A 10,100-nucleotide genomic window follows, 5' to 3' on the forward strand; every position below is an offset into this window, starting at 1 on the left:
CAATAAAACATTTTAGGGAATAACTTAAATCCGGGATTACAATTGCGAAAAGCCCACCTGGTGCTCGCGTCGCGTTTACGATTTCCACGATCGTTGTTTCCGTCGCGAAGAGCTTTTGGTATGGGTATGTATAGCCATCAGATATATATATATATATATATATATATATATATATATATATTTATATTTATGTATATATATACTAAGCGAGGGAGAGACAGGGAGTAAAACTAAGCATTGAAGCAAATGAGTAAGAGAAACGGCAGTCAAAAGCAGGAACAGTAATGCTTCGTCGACAGGCACATAGCCGCAGAAATGTAAATACCAGTTGGCCAATCAGACTGATTGCTCCCATTCGTACTGGGATGCTCGTCATTCATCGTAGACGGTTGTGCCTTCGGGATTTCGCATGGCAAGCCATTGAATCGACCTATTGTTCCTCAATAGGTGGTATGTATCTTCAACTCATCCTTACACTGCTTCGAGACTTAATACTCCATGCTCATTTTACAGATTAAAATGACAGCCTACAATATTTTTTTAATGCCTTTTTTTCAGATGCATTCCAGTTTTTTTTTTTTTTTGACTTTTCTTTTTCTTTTTATTTTTTAAACGAAGCAATTGGTCTACAACTGAAGCAGTAGAGTGCTCAGAAAATAATTACTATTACTATTATTAATTAATTACTATTCATATTCATCTATTTGTTAGTACAAAGATGGAATATGTAACCATTTATCATTTGTATAATTAATCTTAGTGTACATTGTAAAAAATTGGGAGTACGGATTTCATTTAAATTCAAATTCATTCGGAGTTTCGGAGGAGACAAAAAACTCCGACTCGAGTTTTAATATTAAAATAAACTCCCCTTTGGAGTGAATTTAAATCCGAGAGGATTAAATAAATAAACATGCATCTACTCTGCATTCACTCTATTAAATTTTTACAGTGTATGCAAAAAAAAATGCTATGGTTTCCGTTTATTGAGATATTTTGCGAATTAATGATTTTCGATAGTTTGCAGTATCGACTTTTGTTTTTTCCCTCAATATTTCATGAAAATAATATAAAAAAAGTATGGATATATTTCCATCGAATTTTTCATTGTTGCGTTATAAAATTTAATATAGAAAATTCCATTAATAATAAATATAATACATAAAAAATGAAATTTTCACTAAATATTTTAGTAAAGTGTATAAATGCATATTACACAAGGGTATTTACTATATTGTTGCCTACGAAATTCCAATATTTTAGTATAATAATAACAATATAACTTATACTACTTATACTGAAGGCAGCATACATAAACTAAATGTGAAAAGTTTCACAAGCAGTGAGAAAAAAAAATTACAGACAACTAAATCTTTTCGGTCTGTAGGTAACAGTTCAATTAATGTAGACGATTGAACCATAGACATTTAATTTCAGTGAACGAGTAAATGAATTTTTTTCAGTTGGGAAAAAATTTATAGGAAATTGAACCTGCTTTCAATTAACGATCATATATATTACTTTTTATTCGTTTTATTCATTGAATATATCGTAAAAAATTCGAATTCACTTCATCACTTGGAGTTTTGGAGTTTAGGAAAAAAATACTCCGTATCTGGAGTAAATAGGGAGTTTGTTTTTCCAGGAGTGATTTCGGAGTGATCTGGATTTTTTTAAAATCTGCATTTACTCCGATTCAGAATTTTTGTATTGAAATAAATTCTTTTTAGGAATTTCACTTCAAACCGGACTTTTAGTATAAAATTGAACCTCCAGAGTGAATTTAACTCCGAGGGGATTAAATAAATAAACAGTCATCTGTTCAATATTTACTCCGTGTTCAATCCGCTAATTTTTTAGCGCACACGTAAAAAATCAGAGTGATCACGAATTTTATTTAAATTTGAGTTCACTCGGAGTTCTGGAGTTTGAAAAAAAAATCACTCTGCATATGGAGTAAATGAGAGTTTGTTTTTCAGCGGAGTGATTTTGGAGTAAACTGGATTTTATTTAAATCCGCATTTACTCCGATTCGGAGTTTTAATATTCAAATAAACCCTTTGAAAGACTGAATTTTACTTTGGATATACTCCACAAATTTTTTAGTGTAAAACGAACGAAATCTTGAATAAAAAATTCCACTATTCAATTTTTATTAATATTAATACCCAAAAAATTTTAATTAATATTTTGAAAGTATTAAATTTTTGTAACTTTGATAAAAAATAATAAATATCATCCTGTTTTGAATACAAAAGGTAATATCTCATTGATGAAAAAAATAATGGTCACAGTTCGGTTAATATCGGAAATCGAACATTGTTTTTCCACATCAAAGTAAATTAATGGGATATCGATTATCGCCCATGCACTATCTGATAGCATAAAACCCGCTCGTATTTTAAATTATTTCAGTCAACAAAATAAAACAAAACGACCAACTATTGTATGATTTAGATAAAAAGTAACCATATATACTTGAGTTTATCGATAACAACTGATATATTTTTCTGAACCTCGTTCCCCGAACAATGTACAACTAAAATTTATCACTAAATATATTAAATAATGACAGTATCACAGAGTAAAAAAATAAAAAAACAAAAGTAATGATAATGATAAATTGAGATAATAAGAAATATTGTCTAAATTAAATGTTAAGAGTAAGTGGCCTTCATAAAGACTAGGGTAATAAATTTAAATAAATTAGTCTCACACTTCCGGTGTTTCGTTTAAACTCTTTATAGAATTATATGGCATCAGGGTGTTCCCCAATTGAATATATACTCCCTTCTTCTCGGCGTCTATGTACTAGTTGTTCCATGAATACACGTGCGAGCATTGATTTATTGACGGTCATTAAACACTGACACTCGTATATGCTCAACCAATTAACATTGGCGAAAAGACTACTGGCAACAGCATCTCTCGTGTGAATGTACCAGTACATATTTATATTTATATACATATATATATCTATATATGTATACTAATGCAGGTGCATTTATTTTCTGTGTTTCTTAAATTTTCTCATATGCCATCTGTTCATACTCGTTTCTCAGCTTCTGCGATACGTCGTCTGCAAAGAGGGAAACGAGTATATTTATTTTACTCCTTTTCCTCCACTTCCCGGCACAACAAACTAAACCAGATAGAGTATAAGGTTTATATTTAGATTACGCTCCTCGTCACTCTTCTCTCGGCTGTCCTTGTCCGCCTACCGCATATAAGTATCCACCCTTGCCACTAATTTACTAAAAAAATAACAACGTTATTATAAACATAAATATTGAAAGAAATTACTGGGAATAGTCTAAGAGCAAAAAAACAGAAAAAAATAAACAGTTAAGTACAGTACAGTACCCGAGTCCAAAATATAACTTTTGAAATTATCAATTGCCGACGATTTTCTGATAAGATGTCGACTTTTTCGACTTAACTTGAATTTTTCTCAGCTTTTAGAGATTTTTTCATCTTAGTTTCAACTTATTCGTCTTTACTTCGAGTACGGCAGTCATTTTTGCTGATCCAAGTCAAAAGTAAGCATTATTTTTTAGTGTAAAATGTGTTTTTCGCATTTCACTTTAGTTTCGACTTGTTCGCTTAATAATTTAAGTCAAATAAGTCTAAACCAAGTTAATTACGACTTGATTTAGACTTTTTTGTTTTAAAATTTAAACTGAATAAGTCTACACAGGACAAAAATAAAATTTGATTTAGACTTGGTTTACCAATTTTAAATTTCGAGCCGTTAAGACAGAGACGTTTTTTTCGGGAGATATGAAATACACTGTTTTCGCCTTGGTTTAGTCGTAACTGGCTTACTTAGTCATGATTTAAGACGAAATAATCTAAATCAAGTCGAAATTCACTTGGTTTAGACTTAAATTACAGGGCGGAAAAATCAAAACTAAGCAAATCAAAAGTAAGGTGAATGACTGTCGTGCTCAAAGTAAAGACGAATAAGTTTAAACTAAGATGAAAAAAGCTCGAAAAATAGACAAAAATCTAATTCAAGTCGAAAAAGTCGAGATCTTATTGAAAAATCGTGACGAATCGATAACTTCAAAAGACAATGAGATGAAACGAGCCTGAATCAAGTTTTATTTTCGAACCGGGATGTGTTTTTCGCTAATATGTCTAAACCAAGACAATTTCGATTTAGACTCTTTCGTCTTAAAATTTAAATTGAATAAGTCTAAGCCAAGTGAATTCCGACTTGATTTCGACTTTTTCGTCTTAAATCATGACTAAGTAAGCCAGCTAAGTCTAAACCATGGTAAAAACTCAATGTATTTCATATCTGTAAAAAAAACTTCAAGTTTATCTTCTGAAAACGGCTTTAAATTTCGACTTGGTAAACCGAATGTAAATCAAGTTTTATTTTTGACCCGGGTATATACATTTAAATTTTGAGGTTTTAGAATTGCGGATTAAAAAAATAAAGAAGGATAAATGGCTCGTTGGTTTGAAACACAAACCATACCACATAATAATACAGCAGCCGGTTTAAGAGAGCGAAAAAGCCGCATCTTTTTCTTTGTAACGACGCCCTGCTTTTCATTGCCATCTCACTCACACTTATTCATTTTATACGTTACATTTACTCTCTTATATGCCGCGCAACGCCACTGCTCATCCCTTTTCCTCTATCGATCGTCACACCATACCAGTAGAAAATACTGTCCCGCTTTGCTGTGCTGTATACTGTGTATCACACTGTAAAATAGGAACAAAAGTACAAAATTCATTATTCACGTCAACGACGTGTTCACTTTTTTCTCTTTTTTTTTTTTCAATTACATATTTTAAATTTTATCTATACATGAATCGTTTATATGCACTAGTATACTTTTTACTTTTTTCATTCTATTAATATAAATATAAAGTGAATTTTATATATAGGTCATATGGTGAGATCAATGCAATGATATATTGTTTGTATAAAATAACAACAGCAATATTGATTTAACTGTTAAGTAATTCATGCGTGCATATGATAAAAAAAAAGCTCGACGAATTGAATATCATAACTGTTGGCAGACGATAAAATCCTATTTACTCTTTATAGTTATAGACGAGTGAATATTAATTTAATGATACAGTAAAATACGAATCGTCAAAGTGTAAAAAAAGCGTCTTAAAATTCTGAGGCTTGAATTTTTAACACTTGTGTGTCAATTTAACACACAGTATTTATCTTGTTTGAACTGTCGCAATCGATTGATTTTTTAACACACAAAATTTTATTTTATTTATAAAATATGTTAAAAATAATGTCAACCATCACAAAAGAATTCATGGAAAATTTTTACTTTTAACATAGACGTGTGTAACTTTTTTTAACACTCACAACATGTTAAAATAACATAAATAAGTGTAACACACTCTAAAACCAAGTGTGTTACAAACGTATTATTTTAACACATATTAAATGTCTTCTATGTTTAAGGCCATAAGCGAAACTATAGTTTTTTGTAGTCATTTAAAACACGTTTTACGGTGTATTAAATATCTACAGATTGCTTATGGCGTTTCAATGTTATTTGGCAAGTGTGTTAATTTTGACTACACACTTGGTTTTACAGTGCACACGATGTGTGTTGATTTTGACGAATCCTTCTTATTGTATATATACTGTAAAAAGGGGTAAGTCCAGGCGGTGTAAGTGTTAAATTTTTCGGTGTTAAAATAACACCACCGAAGTTGTAAATACTCTTTACCGACGTTAAAGAAATTTCCCGGTGTTAAAATATTTAACTTTGTGAATATTTTTACATACTCGATCATTACAGTTAATTAGTGTTTTTATGAATTAATTAAATTATTGATGATTGAAATGGTGGGCGTAAAATTGAGCAAAATTGAAATTTCCTCCAGATGATATTCATTTAATTTTTGTATTTTTATATATGCCACACATTTTTTTTTTCTAATTTCTGTACGTGAAATTTTTTTTTTACACCGATTTAACACCAGTATTTTAACACCGCCAACTTACACCTTCTATACCGGTTTTATTTCAGTTTAACACCGCGCAGGGTTAAGTTGAGTCCATTATTATCACCGCTCTTTTTACAGTGTGGGATTAAAAATTTAGTAGATGTGATACTGTCATATGGATAAGGTAGGTATCAATATGAGTGCTCTTCAATTCACTAACCGATCCCCTAGTTTTGTATGGTATATATCTGCATAATCCAATATCGTTTGTTAACCCGAACGTCGTTTGGACTACCCAGAGCCCTTGTATTTTTATTACGTCTACGGGGAAATCTAGCCCTCAGTTTCGTGTGCATATACCATCTGGTAGCCAAAGCCAACATGTCTCGCTCTAGCTCGTAAATCGACTTCAAGCACAAACAAGGAGGATTTCAGTACGCCCCCAAACTCTCATATACTCTTTCGAGTCACATAAATCGATTTTTTTTTCCTTTTTTTTTTTTTTCCTCTTTTCTCATACTCTATATTTCTCTTGCTCGTTCTCTTGCTTTCCATTAACACCGGAATTTACTGAGTTAGGACAACTATTAGAGGGTGAAATTCTGTGAAATTATATTTTTTGTGGCATATGCCGAGTCAGAGACTTCTTAAGATCTCTTGTATAAAATAGCAATAATAATTTAATTAAAAAATAAATGAAATTTAAACGTAATTATTTTTTTTTTGCGGAGCGAAAATTGAAAACGAACGGATATGGTGGGTGTCAGTTAAAGAATTGGCAAATATTCACGTACATCCGTGTCAATGATTCAGTACATTATCTTAGACCGGATGTGAAGACACCGCCGACGTTTATCGGACACGTAAACTCTTCTTCCCATTCGCCTCTTACTCCTCTACATGTGTAGTTTCCACTTGATTCACTTTGTTCTTCATTGCTTGTTGTTCATTAATATATATGTATATATACATGAACATCTTCTCTCTATATCGACCCTTATTTCATCAATATACGTACGCACGTCCTCTTGGCACGTGAGTCGCATTTATTCTTGCACTTCTCGGTTATATAGCGAAAGCCAATTTATCGGGGCTCTATATGAACATTAATCACAAAAGCGACACAACTTTAGACCTCCAATGCTCACCCTCCGACCAACGGGGTATATCTGGATGAAAATGAAAGCGCAATGATGGATTGCCAAGTAATTTACTCCAGCAATTATTACATCATATCATATAAATAAAATATACTATATATATCCGGTTGATATCAAATTATATATACTGAGAAAAAAATTACTTTTACAAATATTTTATTTTTTTTCTTATATACTAGAAAAAACCGGAAGTAAATTCGGAGGGATTGCGGATTTTTTTAAAATTCTAATTCACTCTCATCCAGAGTTCCGGAGTCAAATAAAAATCACTCCGCATATGGAGTTGATAGGGAGTTTGTCTTTTTAAAGGAGTAAATTCAAATTTTATTTGAATCCGCATTTAGTCTGATTCGGAGTTTTTACATTTAAATAAACTCCCCGTTGGAGTAAATTTCACTCTAGGGGAATTAACTGAATAAACATCCGCTCCGCATTTACTCCGAAAATTTTTTAGTGTAAGAAATTATGCTATTGGAAATTTTCAATCTAATATATTCTTAGTGCAAAAATTTGGTGACTTGATTCAAAATCAGTTTCTTAGTCAAAGAAATCTGAACTTAGCTTGAGATATACTCTTTTTTTTTTTTTTTTTTTTTTTTTTTTAAGTACTGTAAATAAATTTAAACTTTCTTCTGTCAAGAAAATTATTCTTCAACTTAAATATGGAATGGAATAATTTCTATAGATTTGCTACTTAAGAAACTATTCTTTTTACAAAAGTTAATTTTTTTTTTCAGTGTATAAATATAATACGTCTCCTAATAATACTAAAGTTTGTTAACGTTTCATTTTTGAATGTTTTAAAAAATGTTAAATTACAAAAAATAAAAATATTTAAAAAATTGCACCTATAGCTTTTTTAATTTCCTATATGTGCAAATTAAAAATTTTTTTTTTTATTGATTTGTAGAAAAAAAAAAACGAAAATTACTATCTCGTATTATTGTAATCCTGAAGTTAGCCGACGTCTAATAATTTTTGAATTTTCTTAAAAACGACAAACTACAAAAAAAAAATATTTAAAAAATTGCACCTATAGCTTTTTAAATTTTCTACCTGTGCATATTTTCAATTTTTTTTTTTTTCATTGATTTGTTGAAAAAAACCGAAAACTGTTACCGTCTACTACCTCCAGAATCATAAATTATTTATAATAAATTCTATATATATCCATATTAATTAAATTTGTGCGTGGAGATAAATACCGTAAATTATAATATAATATAATATAATAAAATAAATTGATTTTAACCCTTAATATATACAATAAAGTATACACATATATTTAATCTCCATAAACCCAAAAGCGCATGCGTCCACGCTCGCGCACTCTTCTATTTATTTTATCGATATTTAATTTTTCCTCCAATTAATATATTATTTATATTTATAATAACTAAAATATACCGACCACAGATTCCCTAATTATAATATAATTTCGCGGACATTTATATTCCATAATATATTTGCCATATAATAAAAGTCATATTAATGAACGTGTATAAACCGATATGCAAATATCAGTATATATATGATATATCATACATATATACATATATATATATAGGTATATAATGAATCTAAATGAATGCAAATTATTGAATGAAATAATAAATATATCATTGATATTATATCAAAGATGACCTAATAGAGTCTGAAACAAACCCGAGAGTGTTCTCTAGACTGAAGTCATCAACCTAGAGGAGGCACACGCGATATCGACCTGTTAGCAAGCCAGCCAGCATCAAGTCGATATCAGAAGCAAGGCTGCCGGCATTGGCTCTATACTTCTATTGGACTGTGACTATAAACTTTCAGATCTAAAAGAAAAAGTAAAGCAAAAATAAGAAAAAAATCAGAGTTAATGTAGCAGACAGACAAATTTAAAATTACAAATAGACTAATTTAAAAAATAATATTTATAAAAAATGCACTTATTAATTTTTTAATTTTTTAAATGTGCATTTTTTTAAAATTTCATTTTTATGATTATTTACTTTATTTATTTATAATTTTAAATTTGTCTGCTGCATTCATACCCAGAAAAAAAATAAGAAGAAGAAAAAGAAAAAGATGAAGTTAACTAAGAAATGTTCTTTTGAGGGTATGATGATATATTTTATTCATCACCTGACTGATATTCTTATATAAAATTTTAATAATTACTAATTGTCTTTACAATTATTTTATATTGAATTATAGACCATAGTCAGGACGAATTTACATTTTTAACGAACGGCATACGCAGAATTCTTTTCTCTGCGTTTCCGCTTGATTCCCATCAGAGAATAAGAAATGAAGAAAAAAAAAATATATATATATATATAGTTCGTTAATTAACTATTTAATTTATTCCTATAAAAGTCAATACTTAAAAAAAAAAAAATCTCACGCTGTGTCGACTGCTCCGAAAAAAATAAAAAAACCTTCCAATAAATAAAATATATTTTTATATAGGATTCAATTTAAATTGAGCGGTAAAATTCCAACGAGTTAATTATATAGTATATAGATTTTATTTTACCTTTTTGTGACTGGGTAATATCCAAAAAAAGGGGCCAGTAAAAAAACAAAGTTATACATTCACTTGTATCACAAAAAACAAAAAAATCTTCAGTAATCCATTCATGGCGGTAAGTTTAAATTTAAAAACTAAAAAATAAATAAATATAATAATATAATGTATAATTCACGATATGGAATTCAAATCACAAAGAATCACAGTGCACTGAAAAAATTCACATTGTTATGATTATAAACGACCTTGAGAAAATGTGAGATACAGTTCGTGTAATGCCCATGACATTGGTTAACTATAATTCGTAATGTGATTATAATAATTTTATGTACATGGATAATTAATTTTTGATAAACAATATTTGGATAAACTGTATATTTATATAAATTATTTTGTTTAAATTGTGTGTTTCGTGACCGCGGCGCGGCACTAACTGACAGCACTGTGATCAGAAGTGTGTGTCTGTATGAGCAAGAGCA

The 10,100-nt window shown here is 29.8% G+C and overlaps 1 protein-coding gene across 1 annotated transcript in view; it reads right to left on the reverse strand.

Moving 5' to 3' along the window:
- The window catches only part of LOC103577608 (discoidin domain-containing receptor 2), a 39,832-nt gene extending 29,732 nt beyond the window's left edge, over positions 1–10,100 (reverse strand). Inside the window, exon 1 of the mRNA XM_053740022.1 lies at positions 9,628–10,100. The gene's annotated coding sequence lies outside the window, so the exon portion shown is untranslated. The remainder of the gene's footprint in view (positions 1–9,627) is intronic.

This window comes from Microplitis demolitor, chromosome 6, assembly GCF_026212275.2.
Source record: "Microplitis demolitor isolate Queensland-Clemson2020A chromosome 6, iyMicDemo2.1a, whole genome shotgun sequence".
NCBI lineage: Eukaryota > Metazoa > Arthropoda > Insecta > Hymenoptera > Braconidae > Microplitis > Microplitis demolitor.